This window comes from Pseudophryne corroboree, chromosome 11, assembly GCF_028390025.1.
Source record: "Pseudophryne corroboree isolate aPseCor3 chromosome 11, aPseCor3.hap2, whole genome shotgun sequence".
Taxonomy (NCBI): domain Eukaryota; kingdom Metazoa; phylum Chordata; class Amphibia; order Anura; family Myobatrachidae; genus Pseudophryne; species Pseudophryne corroboree.
The window spans coordinates 173356476-173369401 of NC_086454.1; the positions used below are offsets into that span (position 1 = coordinate 173356476).

A 12926-nucleotide genomic window follows, 5' to 3' on the forward strand; every position below is an offset into this window, starting at 1 on the left:
GCAGAATACTGCCAGAACCATAGAAATAAATTGACGTACTACAATTTTCATATGTATTACATTTCTACTTCTATTTTTTCCCTACCTATATATGGATTCTATATTTATCAGCATGAAGGTGTCAATTATCAGAAGGCGTAATTTGGAACAGAAGTGGGGTTTTATTTTGTAATCTTATTCTGTAATGTTAATGTACTTATTATAACAATATATATATATATATATATATATATATATATATAATATTGTATATGAATAATTTGTAGTGATTAAACTTACATATACTTTTTTTTTTGTGCCATTTTTCATCCAATAAATATAGGCAGCTTTCTGTATGTATTTATACATAAGGGTGGTTCAATAAATAGGGTAACAAGACCACTCATTGCATACATTTATTTAACTCATACATAATAAATGGTTTGGCCTTGGTACAGATTATTTGTCCACATATTTGTCAAAGCATTTGTTCCATTGGTACACCAAGGCATCTATCCCAGCATAGAAGAAATCAATTTCAAGGGCTTGAAGCCAGGACATGACGGCTTGCTGAACCTCAACGTCGGTCGTCTTCCACCCAGGAGCTTCTTCACCAGTCCAAAAGAGATGAAATCACTCGGTGCCAGGTCAGGGCTGTAGGAAGGAGGGTCCAGTAACTCCCAATGGTGCTCATCTTCAACATCTGTCCTGACTTTATCAAAGGCAGTGCACCAAACCCAAACCTGTTTCCGCGACATGACGTTATCACCATATACATTTCAGCTGCTGATGTTCCCTTTAGAGGCAAAAATCTAATCACACTACGCACCTCAATATTTGATCATGTTTCCGCCAGCCCCACCATCTTACAACTGTTGTTGGGTCAGCAAGACTGATATGAGGTGCTGTCTAATGGCCGTGGGGGAAGCAGTGGTTTACCTGCTTTGGCCTGCCAGAAAATGGCAAATTAGAATGAAATAGAGAACATTAAATGCATGAGAGGTCTTGTTAACTAACTTATTGAACCACCCTCGTATATATGGGCTCTTTTACGTGGAAAAAAAACACACGCCAGTTCCGAGAAAGAATGGCAATGCATAGGTCAGCCATACGGGCTGCCCTAGAGGGTGATTGCCAAGCAAAACCGGTGGCCAGGCACTTTCAGAAGTTCAAACATAATCTATCTGCATTGAAATACAAGATAATAGACCAGCAACCAAAAAGTATCAGAGGAGGTGATAGAAACAAATTGTCGTTTGAATACTGTGGTCCCAGGGGGGACTCAATGAACAGTTCAGTTTAAATTGTTTTATTGAATAATGTATACATTGTAGTGGTCCACCTTACTATTAGGTTTATATAAATATGCCTCTATTCTGACTATATTGGACTTTGCTGCTCTTTTATATGTGTCATACAGGGGACACAATATAGCTTGTCAATAAGTGATATTGTGCGGGCTTTCCTTGATGTATTTTTTTTAATGTATTTTTACATTTCTATGCTTTGTTCATTAGCTACCATAGTTACCGGAGCGACGACGGGGTGAAGCGCACTGCAGTTGTTGCAGAGTGATGGCGTTACCTTTCCCCGTCGGCGTGACTGAGCAGATGGGTGAGCGCACGTGAAAGGGTGAAGGTATAAAGGTATGTCACTTTGTTCCTGTCTTTTGTTCTGACGAAAGCTAAAATATAACTGAAACGTTAACATAGATTAGAGCGCAGTCTCTTTCATTTACCGTCGCTGTGCAAGACCCTATTGAGTGCCGACATTCTACACCTATTTACGTCCGCTTATTGTGTTGGAGGGCACCAGGGCTAGTAACTAGGAGGCATTGAGTGCCGGTAAATCATCGAAAAAAAGAAAGAAATATATATATATATATATATATTTAAATATATGCAATGTGTGCTTAGCTCATGCCCAGTAATCACATTGTTACAGTATCTCAATTGTTTAAATCCAAATACAATAAAATGTGAAAAAAAGACAGGGAAAAAAAACTGCAAAACCAATAGTTACTCACATTTTAATTTAAACCAGCTCAACATTGAAAAAAAAAATCAAATTCAGAGACACGATAAAAGGAATTAAAAATCTATAATGCAGAGAAACAAACTGCTTACTACAGTGACTGATATAGAAACAAAATGACAAATACAGAAGTGTATATTTTTTTTTGGAAAACAATTTTAATAATTTCGAAGAATACAAAAACACAGACGATTGCATCCAAAGACAATATTGCAATATAAGAAGGTACAAAGACATGAAAACAGTGTACACAGGACACATGTACTAAGAGCAGGGGAGAGGTACCTCCACCAATCAAAACAAGTACCAAAAGAAAAACATGGCAACCAAACAGAATAAATCAGTATACAGAATGCAGGATGCATGGTATATCATCACATAGAACAAAAAACAACAACAATGTAATACCAATAAGATCAGCGGACATATCAAAGGGGAAACACAGCAAAAAGGGGGAAATGGGGGAAAACAAGACAATTCACTCTCTAAACACGAAGGTAGAGGCAGAAATTCTTTGAGCTTACCAACGCAATATGGGCATCATAAAGAAAAAGTTATGACCTCAACATATCAAACCATTCAAAGAGAATCAAGACGTTTGTATAAGACCCAGGAGGTGTTTTCAAAAAGCTTCTCAATATTTGCTTGCGTTTCTGGGTCCAGATTGTTAATATAGAGTTCCCATTTTGTGTAAAAATGAGCTACACATCTCTCTATGTCCGGTAGAGTGGCTTGGCGTTTTTTAGTTCACCCAGGGAAGGGGACGATCTTTTTGTCCAATGATTACCTTTTTAGCCACAGTGAGAGCGACTGTGAGGACGGGGAAAACTCCTCTTTTGTCTGGGCCCAGAAACCGGCCCGAGAAATAAAAGCAGAGGTGAGCTATTGGGTGTTTTGTTAGCCTTAAAGAAAAAATCTGGTTAACATAGATTATAACTTTAAAAATTTTGCAATTTTCCCACATGTCCAAAAACAGTGAAAGAAGGAGGTATGTAATTTATGACATTTTAAGCATTCACTAGTCCCGTCCGGGAACATATGCACTCTTTGGGCTGGAGCAATATATACTCTGTGTAGAACCTTGAAATATACTTCTTGTAGTTGAGCTGAATGCAGGTACTTAAAAGTTAACTAGCATGGTTTCATGATTGTGGCCTGATCCGGGAAACCCAGGATATCTACCACACATTTGGAGAAAGGACATTTCCACAATTCTCCCTCTGCAATACTCTGATATGATCATAAAAATAAGACAGTCTATAAATTGCGGTACATGCGAGAGTGAGGAGGGTGTGTATCGGATCAGGGACTTCCATTGAAGACATAGGGGAGCCATTGTACATAAAATGCCTAATTTGTAGGTACATATAGAAATGTGATTTAGGCAGACCAAATTTACTTTTCAATTCCTCAAAGGTCATCAAATGAGTCCCTAAACCCCCCCCCCCCCCCGGGTCATACACATCTATAATAGAGGCAATGCCCACCTACTTCTACATTTTGAAAGTCGCCTTCTCTAAACCAGAACTAAAGCAAGGGTTACCCCAAAATGTAGTGAATCGGGAAGAGCTCGGATTCCTGTGTAGTTTGGAATTTGAGTGCTGCCAGGCAGCATACGTGTCTAAAAGAAAAAATATTTGATCTAAGCAAGGCTGGTATTTTATGTTTCACAGTGTGGAGAAGTGCACTGGGGGAGAAAGGGGCAAATAATTCCTCTTCCAATGTATAATTTGTAAAACAAGAGCACTTCTAGAGCCAATCTGTGACATACCTGAATAGGACTTCCCTGCTAAATACCTCTAGGTCAGGGATAACCAGTCTCCGCTCCAACCTTGGCAGCTGGAGTTTAGCATAGGAAACTCTTCCCTCCCCACAAAAATCTGGAAAACATAGAGTTCACATATTGTCTATCCTTTTTGGTAGGGCGTAGTGGCAACATTTGTAATATGTAAGAAAGTTTTGGGAAGGCTATACATTTAAGGACAGTAGCCCTACCCAGCAATGATAACGGCAGATTAACCCAGCCATTCAGAAGATCATGGAGAGCTGCCAGAACCGGTTTAACATTAACACTGTATACCATCTCTAGTGATTCAGGTGTCAAGATGCCCAAGTACTTAAGAGCCTTTTGAGCTATATCAAATTGAGCTAATATTGGGTGAACTTTGGATGGTGATGCATCCCCCGATAGAGGAAGAAGTTCCGATTTGGTAAGGTTCACCCTGTAGCCAGCGAAAGAACCAAACCCATCAATGATAGAAACAATAGATGCTATAGAGTTGCAGGGATCAGAAATAAATAACAACATATCATCAGCACATAATGCCAATTTGACTTCTAAGTTACCCACAGAAATTCCTGTAAAAGAGGATGCGTCATGAAGAGCTATCGCCAGGGGTTCCAAGGCCAAAGCGAAAAGCAAAGGGGACAAGGGACAACCCTGGAGAGTGCCTCTCTGACTATAAAAGGGGGAAGAAATATACCCGTTACCCAGCACCTGACTGGCCGATTCTGTATATAAACGAGATAACATATCTACAAAGGCTGTTGGGGCCCCAAATTTGTGTAAAGTGTTTCAAACAAGTGGTCCCAAGTAACCATATCAAAAGCCTTTTCGGCTTCAAGTGAAAAGACAACATTAGTACCGGGGCATGTTGAGGATTTCAACCATTGCATCACTGTTAGTACTTTTCTGATATTATTGACTGACTGGTGGCCCCAAATGAACCCCGACTGATCTGTGTGGACTATAGAGGGCAAAATAAGCTTTAACCTGTCAGCTATGATCTTAGTAAGAATCTTATAGTCTGTGTTAAGCAATGAAATGGGCTTATATGACTCTGGGTGTTCAGGATCTGGGCTTGGCTTTGGGAGGACCCTAAGAAATGCCGAATTAAAATGACTGGGTAAGGACTGACCCGAACGTGTAGAGTTATAGAGAACCTGTAAAGGTTCACAAACATGGGGCAATAATATTTTATAATAATTGTTGGATAGGCCGTTCCGGCCTCAGGGCTTTACCGGTTTTCAAAGCCTTAACCACCTTTTCAATGTCCTCCTTAGAAATAGGGGCCATTAAGGAGGATGCCTGAGTATCAGACATCTGGGGCAGTGTGAGATAAAACCAAAAATCCTCCTTAAGAGACAGAATAACATGAGGCTGGGAATATAACTGTGAGTAAAATGAACTCAAAACCTCCGTAATCTGCGCATTGGACCGAACCCTATTACTGCCCATAGTACGGAGAGATTTAATCACTGAAGGAGTGTGGCGCCCTTTTAATAAGAAAGACATTAACTTGCCCAGTTTATTACCATATCTATATAAAGTGGTATTTTTGTAAAACTATGTTTAGCTTCCAGATGAGACAGACTATTATCAAAAACAGCCTTTTTATGATTAGAATCTGCCCTATTCACTGGGTGAGGGGCTGCCATAAACAGTTGAAAAGAAGCAGTCAGGCTTCCAGATAGGAACCACCTAAGCCAGGTTTTATCTCTGTGGGCACAATATGAAAGAATTATCCCCCGCATTACAGGTTTGGAAGCCTGCCAGAACAGCAATGGCTTCTCAGTCACATAGCATGAATTATTGTGTTTATAATCCAACAATGCTGCTTCCAGCATGTTGCAAAATTTCAGGGAGCTTGCCAGATGCGCTGGGAAGCACCATTGCAGTATGGGGCCCTTATCAGTATGTACCAATAATTTAAAGTTAGAATTTTTATTGAGAGTGATCAGTAACCAAAACAATATCAAAGTTGTACAGGTTAAGATATTGAACATGCAGATAAAAGTTTTTACATACCACATCAGAATGAAATATACAGTTCTATGACAATATAGGCTATCAAGTAATAGCAGTATGCACCCTGTGTAAATCCAAACGTGTACATGATCAGTCTCATTTTATTTTTCATTTATAGTATAGAATCTATACCAAAACAGAGAAAAAACTTGTTAAAAGTAAAAACAAGAAAGAGAAGGAGAGGAAAAAAAAAAAAAGGAGCAAGAAAAAGTAATGTACCAATAATTTAATCCAACACAAAGCATGGTCAGAAATGCTGATAGCCACTATCCTAGCATCCACAGTTTTCGGAAACATATGCTCGGACAGCAGCAGATAATGCGGTGCTGCCAACAGACATGTATAATCCCGCTCAAGGGGATAGCATGCCCTCCACACATTCACCATGTTTAATTGACGAGACAATTAGGGGATACCAATTTTGGGGGAGTGGCCTCCCTGCCATCAGGGAACATTTCTAGCCAAAGTGGGAGAAGACACTACATTGAAATCCCCACCCAGTATGATACACGAGTCTGCATGACCATACAACTTGTTTAACACATCTAGAAAAAATGCTTTAGGGCGAGCATTAGGAGCATACACATTGCATAATAATAGACGAGTGCCTTCTATCGAAATATCGACTATGACATATCGACCCTGGGGGTCCGCAAGTACAGATTGAGCAATGTGGGATAAGGATTGCTTAATCAGGATAACCCCCCCCCCCCCCCCCGGGCCTTAGAAGTGTATGCGGCAGAGGCTAAAACTGACCAACGTAGCGTATTCAATTTGGCATTCTCCAGTAGGAGGATATGCATTTCCTGTAGGGACGCTATATCCATACAAAGCTTATTTAAATACATGAGGATTTTCTTCCTTTTAGCCGGGGAGTTTATGTCCCCCACATTCCAAGTGATAAATGTTAAGTAAGACATGTAACAGGTTATAACATGCACTATATTGAAACGGTGAGCACATAGGAAAATCATCGGGCCTGCTGTTGCATACAAAACCTCCGTGATGTGAGAGCAAGCAAACGGGGGAGACAAGACACACAAGGGGTTAGCAACATAAATACAAAAAAATATAGCAGGACCAGAAACACCAATGTGTCCCATCTGTCCGAAGCATAAGAACTTACAGTCATAAACATTCGCATAGCTGTAATAGAAAACATGGCGTGCTGGCCCCTAGCACATCCCAGCTAACATGAACAATCAAAAATCCCAGCATTCCCACAGCAAAAATGTCATGAGAGAGAACAGGACCCGCAATAGAAATACTGAATAGCATGAAACTGCATAATAGGCTGGAATCACAATACTTAGGAAAGCAAGCACGCATTAAGCTTGCAAACAGTCCCTTCAGAGGCCAGTGGGGTCACCCATATAGCTTAAGACCCAATTCTCACATATCCAAAAGGGGAGATTCAGGAGAAGGCGGGGTCATCGATTTCCTCCTCTTCGATAAGAAGCCATCTGCATCAGCTAAATTAGTAAAGTCCCAAAAGATATCCCCATCAAAGATGTGGAGGCGTGCTGGGCACAGTAGTGCAAACTTTCTGTGCTCCTTAACCAGTCGGGAACAAATCGGTGAAACAGTGCCAGGTATACAAATGCCCCTCACAGTGCCAGGTATACAGATGTCCCCACAGTGCCAGGTATACAGATGCCCCCACAGTGCCAGGTATACAAATGCCCCTCACAGTGCCAGGTATACAGATGTCCCCACAGTGCCAGGTATACAGATGCCCCCACAGTGCCAGGTATACAGATGCCCCCCACGGTGCCAGGTATACTGATGCCCCCACAGTGCCAGGTATACAGATGTCCCCACAGTGCCAGGTATACAAATGCCCCTCACAGTGCCAGGTATACAAATGCCCCTCACAGTGCCAGGTATACAGATGTCCCCACAGTGCCAGGTATACAGATGCCCCCACAGCGCCAGGTATACAATGCCCCTCACAGTGCCATGTATACAAATGCCCCTCACAGTGCCAGGTATACAGATGTCCCCATAGTGCTAGGTATACAGATGTCCCCACAGTGCCAGGTATACAGATTCCCCCACAGTGCCAGGTATACAGATGTCCCCACAGTGCCAGGTATACAAATGCCCCCCCCCCCCTCCCGCGCTGCTTACCGCTGCTTGCTGCTCCTTTCGGCGGGACACGGAGGAGAGCGCGGCTATGTTGGGCGGTGGAGTGTAGGACTTGAAACCAGCCGCCGGTTCGAGAGTCAATCAGAGCTCGCGGACTTGCAGCTGCGGCTCCTGATTGGCTGCCGGTCTTTGAGCTCTGATTGGCTCACAAACCGGTGGCTGGTTTCAAGTCCTACACGCCACCGCCGCCGCCACCCGACATAGCCGCGCTCTCCTCCCTGTCCTGACAGCTGAGACACGCTGCTGCCGGACTGAGCGGCGGCGTGTCTCACTGAGAATGTCTCACTGAGAATGCTAAACCCATAATGTGGTGATTGTGCTTCCTTGACCTATTTTCTAGGTCATCTAATTTATTAATTATTTCATTATAAAATTTTTGCAAGGTGCTAGTGGACGTTTTTAAGTAAGCCACATCCTGGAACACTTCCCCCAAACGTTGCTTAGTAGTCACCACTCTCCGTGACAGTTGTTTTATCTGCGACTTAATATCATTAGCAACCTGAGTCAGCTTGGCAGAATGAGCATCCATAAGGGGCCCCATTGTTACCTGAATCGCCTTTACCACATCACCATATGTTACAAGAGCTTCAGAATCAGGGGAAGGAGGCTGAGAGCTGTTCTCCAGCGCCACTGCACTTTCCAGCGTGTCATGTGCGGCGGCCATATTGGATTCCGCGCGCCTCTGTTCTGAGCGGGATCATTGCTGTTTGGCAGGCATTGAGGGGGAGAAAAACTTCTCCATAAGGTACTGGAGATGTTCCCCTCACATTCGCTGCAGGAAACGCCGGGTATGGAGCTGCTGGCACGGCTGTGCGAGCTGAGATAGCTGGGGCTGCAGTGGAGCTCACACGCCAGGCTCCCGATCACATGGGAGTCGGAATTGGAAAATCAGAAGTGTGTATTTAACACTACACAATAAACAAGTCTAACATTGGTGCAGCTGAAACATACAATTTTTACAAGTAAATACACAAAATTAATAAGAAACAGTAAAAAAATAAACAACAGTAAAAAATGAATATTAAGTTGGGGATGATAAAAAAACATTGGAGATGACTGAAGATTGGTGGATAGCACAGTGAGTTCAGAGGGTTGGAGAGGACATGGATAGGACATGTGAGGAAGGAGATCCGTGTCAGAGAAGAAAACAAAGGAAGATGGCAAAGTATTGTTTAGGATGGATTGAAGCAAGGGGGGTACACACAGGGAAATTTCTCCCAGAGTTGTGTGCTGAGCAATCTAGCACAGACTGCTCAGCACACATCTCAGGACACTCAGCACACAGCGCTGCGGTGAAGTGAGCGATCTAACTAGTGTCATGATCCGGGTAATTCATCACCATATCTTACCTTCCAAGTGTCTCCTGAGACTGGCCCAGCGCTCCAAGCCTGGATTCCACCTGCGCTGTCTGCGTGCAGCACGCTGTGTAACATGGCCTCAGTCTCTCACATGCTAAAGTTCAAACAGACTTTCCCTCCAGATTCAAACATGGGCGCAGCCATGTTTGGATTCATCACATGTTGCTTTACAGCCTATCAGCTGCACTCTGGACTCTGCCTGATTACCTAGCAGCTGCACTCTGGACTCTGCCTAATTATCCAGCCAATCCCTGCTCACCAGCTGGGATAAATATCCTGCATCAAGGCTGCCTAATCGTCAGTGCTTTGTTTGTCAATCCTTGTACACATGTCTCTCTGTTTGTGGAATCTACAGTTCGAGTCTCCAGGTATTCCAGCACCTGTGTTCAACTCCTGTGATTCAGCTCCACTCAGAGACCCGCACTGGTTACCAGCTTGCGGTGCAGCCTGACTTCAGCAGTATTCCAGCTCTGCTTCCTGGTTATCTGCTGTGATACCTACATCAGCTTTCAGCTTCCAGCGTTGGACTCTGTTCCGCTTCCAGCAGTGTTTGGTATCTCTCCACTCCCGTTGTTTGCAGCTCTCTAGCTCCATCGGTGTACCGCCATCGATCTCCAGCTACATCGGTGTTCTGCCATCGATCTCCAGCTCCATCGGTGTTCCACCATCGATCTCCAGCTACATCTGTGTTCCGCCATCGATCTCCAGCTACATCGGTGTTCCGCCATCGATCTCCAGCTCCATAGGTGTTCCGCCATCGATCTCCAGCTTCATCGATACTCATCTCTATTGATAGTCATCACCATCGGACTCTAAGTTCATCGGTGCGTTCTGCTACATCTTCCCGTCTGGTCCAGTTCCATCCGGCATCCCCGGCAGTTCTTCTGTGTTCTTCTCAAACTCTGTGCATCTATCTCGACTCCAGCTCTCAGAGTATAATCTGCCGGTCAGTACCTGCTTGTTTCCCTCTACAGTGGTTAGTTGTGGCCAACGGACATCACATCTCCGGGTCTTGCAGTGACTTTATTACCAACTCATTCTATATTGCCACAATATCTTTCTACCACTGTGCTAAAGGAACTGTACTGTTGTTTTCATTGTATCAGAACTGTGTGTTTAATAAACAGACTTTATTTTACCACGTTGTCTTCGTCACTCCTTTGGGCTTTGGTATCTAATCATACTGCATGTCCAGGAACCTAATCTCACCTCCTCGGTTCACTTACGCACCAGCCCTACAACTGAGGCTTCCCCCAGTCAGCCTCAACCCTCAGTTGTGACAACTAGATTTGGGCCGGCGATAGCGCCTAGTGGGACTGCGCATCGCTATCAGATGCACCCTACACACGGAGTGATGTGTGCTTAATTTCTAAGCAATCTAGTCAGATTGCTTAGAAATTAAGTAAAAATTGCTACGTGTGTACCCCCCTTAAGGACTGGTCTAGCACAAATGCAGATGGTGAAACAATGTGAGCTAATACACCCGCTACAGTATCACCCCAATGTCTCACTAAATTTGCAAAAGCAGTAAAATTGTTTACTTTAGAAATACAACATTAATTCATATGGCATACTTACCTACTCTCCTGGAAATTGCGGGAGATTCACGATTTTTCGTGCAGTTCCCGGCAACCCTGGAAGAGTGGCCACATCTCCCCTATCCCATCCACTTCCCATAGGAAATATGTAACATTTTGGTTCCCTATGAACTGCGCAGAACAAGTGGGCTTTATCAAGGCAAAACCTTGACTTTACTACACCTGCTGAGCTGTGCTAATCTGACGCTATATTGAAAGAGAACGGATTCAGCAAAGCGACACATCTACTAAAGCAATGTATTTTTAAATATACTGTATGTGATATATTTATTGCCTTATTCACCATTGCATTGTTAAGGATGTGCATTCATTACTGAGGCGCCTGGCGGTGCATTTATCCGTTATTCCACTTCCCAGGGGAGTCGGCAGGATAGTGAAATAAAACAATGAATCACCATGCCGTTGAGAGGGGGTGGGGCTACAGTGAAGTGAATTGCATCATTTTAGCTCCACCAATCACGGAATTTTGTTGGGTAGGGACCGGTGCATAATGACGTGGAAGTCCACCCTGCCTCCTTAAGTGCTGTACAGCATCTCCTCTCCGGAGAGAAGAGCTAAAGGTAGGTAACAATGACATATGGTTTATGGTCACCCCTGTAGCCAACTTGGTGGCTGGTGATCATCAAGCTGTCATGCTGATGGATCTATTTTTATGTGGAGGCCTGATGCTGTAGTCATATTTGTTCCATTGTTAATCTGGCCTTACGGTGAAGTTTCTTGAAACTTGCACAGGTGGTCACTTATACCTCGTTCACACTGCACCAAAAACCTGGTATCGACCCGGTATTTTGCTGGGTCGACACGTGTCGCTGTGCAGTGTGAACAGGTCACTGCTGAATTCAGCCCGGGTAATTCAACCCGGGAATAAAGAAGGGTTATTCCCGGTAAGGCGCAGTGTGAACAGGTTACCCAGGTCGATGCGACCCGTTCACAGTATAGGAAGCCTTTGCTCAATACTTTGTTGATGTACCTTTGGCAGCAATTACAACCTCAAGTCTTTTTGAATATGATGCCACAAGCTTGGCGCACCTGTCTTTGGGCAGTTTCACCCATTCCACTTTGCAGCATCTCTCAAGCTCCATCAGGTTGGATGGGAAGCGTTGGTGCACAGCCATTTTCAGATCTCTCCAAAGATGTTCAATCGGATTCAAGTCTGAGCTCTGGCTGGGTCACTCAAGGACATTCACAGAGCTGTCCTGAAGCCACTCCTTTGATATCTTGGCTGTGTGCTTAGGGTCGTTGTTATGCTGAAAGATGAACCGTCACCCCAGTCTGAGATCAAGAGCGCTCTGGAACCAGGATGTCTCTGTACAATGCTGCATTCATGTTTCCCTCTATCCTGACTAGTCTCCCAGTTATTGCCACTGAAAAACATCCCCACAGCATGATGCCGCCACCACCATGCTGTAGGGAAGGTATTGGCCTGGTGATAAGCGGTGCCTGGTTTCCTCCAAACACGATGCCTGGCATTCACGCCAAAGAGTTCAATTTTTGTATCATCAGACCAGATAATTTTGTTTCTCATGGTCTGAAAGTCCTTCAGGTGCATTTTGGCAAACTCCAGGCGGCTGCCATGTGTTTTTTACTAAGGAGTGGCTTCCGTCTGGCCACTCTACCATACAGGCCTGAATGGTGGATTGCTGCAGAGATGGTTGTCCTTCTGAAAAGTTTTCCTCTCTCCACAGAGGAATGCTGTAGCTCTGACCATCGGATTCTTGGTCACCTACCTGACTAGGGCCCTTCTACCCCGATCATTCAGTTTAGACGGCCGGCCAGCTCTAGGAAGAGTCCTGGTGGTTCCGAACTTCTTCCATTTACGGATGATGGAGGCCACTGTGCTCATTGGAACCTTCAAAGCAGCAGATATTTTTCTGTACCCTTCCCTAGATTTGTGCCGAGTCGAGACAATCCTGTCTTGGAAGTCTACAGACAATTCCTTCGGCTTCATGCTTGGTTTGTTCTCAGACATGCACTGTCAAGTGTGGGACCTTATATAGACAG

The 12926-nt window shown here is 43.9% G+C and overlaps 1 long non-coding RNA gene across 1 annotated transcript in view; it reads left to right on the forward strand.

The window, feature by feature from the left end:
- The window catches only part of LOC134970073 (uncharacterized), a 195301-nt gene that overhangs the window by 57146 nt on the left and 125229 nt on the right, over nucleotides 1-12926 (forward strand). The window contains exon 2 of the long non-coding RNA XR_010189641.1: nucleotides 1497-1625. This is a non-coding gene — a long non-coding RNA (uncharacterized LOC134970073). The remainder of the gene's footprint in view (nucleotides 1-1496; nucleotides 1626-12926) is intronic.